Raw genomic sequence first — 1,810 nt, 5'->3', positions numbered from 1 at the left:
TTTCGAACGTCAGTGCAAACTCCATACAGAAAAAACGGGTATCGTTCGTTTCGTTCTTGAGCACGGGAGCGGAATAGCTACCACGGTTTGACAGCTGCGTGTGTGGTGGTGTGTGTGAAGGTTGGTTTCATTACAGCCGGCTGCAGTACTAGAGTCACCCTGTGATGCTTACGGGGATGAAGATTGATTTTCTTAATAAAAGGGCTGATAACAATCGGCGTGATATATTAGTTGAAATCCAATGTTGGGAAGAAAAAAATACTCAAAAAGAAAGTAATATAAAAGACACATAAATAATACAGGCTTTAGAAAACGTACGTTCTATACATCTGTCGTACGGGGACCTGTGTCGCACATTGGGATTTTGGCCAAAATAAAAATCAAAATTTATTCGTTACAAAATCGGCTAGACAAACTGCTCAACAAAGTAAAACTATTTTCAATTCAAATTTTGTGGTGTCGCACTTAAAGTAGAGATACAGAAAGCCCTGACGTTTTTAATTGCTGTGAACATTTTTATTTTTTCGAATATTTTAAGAAATATGAAAAAAATATGTGAGTTGCCTTCATCCGTTATTTAACTTCTTTTCAAAATCTCTTCCTAATGTTATGCATGTTTTTAGTATTTTTGACAACAACTCAAAGCAGCTAAAAGGAGGTTTCGAATAATATATACGAGTAATAAATATAATTTTAGATAAACGCGTTCTTTTAAGGATCAACACAGGTATTTTTTCATTAGGATGTTCATTTGTTCCAATCAATATCCAAAAATGTTGTTGAGAATAAACCTTTAAATAATGAATAATTCCAGTGTGATTACATTGGTAGCATCAGCTTAAAGTAGAGGTTGTTTCATTTCAAAACTCCCAATTTATTGAATAATGTTTCATTTAAATGACCTCAACAAAGACACGATACACTCTTGAACATCCCACGGCGGATTCCCAGCGCACAGCTTTGTTTACAAAGGTGTGTATCCTGAACACACAATTAGCCAAAAAGAATAACATATTGTAGCGAAAATTATACACCGTCCTGAATACCAAAGGATGGCTATCACAAGCGACCCGGCTAATGCTTATGAAACTGGAGAATCGGACCACACCACTCATTAAGGTCACGCCTCGTAAGCACTGCAATTGACATGATTCGCCAACCAGAACCATTCCTTGCAAAACCGTCCAAAAATAAACATTTGCCTGCGACTTTCATTTTTCAAATCAACCACTTCTTCCCATTCGGGGGGAAAAACCTCACAAAGGTTCATCAGATCACAAATGATGTTTTCGCTTTTTTTCGGCGATTCAGCGGATGATCAAGATCAGCCCACGGTGCGAGAGGGACATCCGTTTGGGCAATGGCGACGAACCGCTCGGTCCCTCGGTGACTTAATGATCGGTCATTACTGCGTGTAATTTCTAGCCCGGGTAGGTTATGATTTGTGCAACCTTTTGCATCGTGCCAGGGTCGTGTCAAATACGGAATCCACCTGCTTCCTGTGCCAATAACCCCGCCATCAGAACCCGAGCAACCTTTAGGTCTTTTGGTTAGAATATGTTAGTTCTTTCGTCGTACCAACGCTACCATCTTTTTGAATCTGAACACCCTTAAGAACCACCAGGACAACGCTCAGCTGGTTCATCAAATCCGTGGGAAAGCTGGCCCGGTCTTTGGAGCTGCTGCCACCCTCCAAACAGCCTCCTTGACAAGTATGCCCCCGAGACGATCGTATCGAGATTTCGAGCTCAATGAAAGTCAGTTTAACGATCAAACGCATGGAACCTCAGAAAACGGGGAGCATCCCAGT

This window comes from Anopheles arabiensis, chromosome 2, assembly GCF_016920715.1.
Source record: "Anopheles arabiensis isolate DONGOLA chromosome 2, AaraD3, whole genome shotgun sequence".
In the NCBI taxonomy this organism is placed as follows: Eukaryota; Metazoa; Arthropoda; class Insecta; order Diptera; family Culicidae; genus Anopheles; species Anopheles arabiensis.
This window is presented reverse-complemented; position numbering follows the sequence as displayed.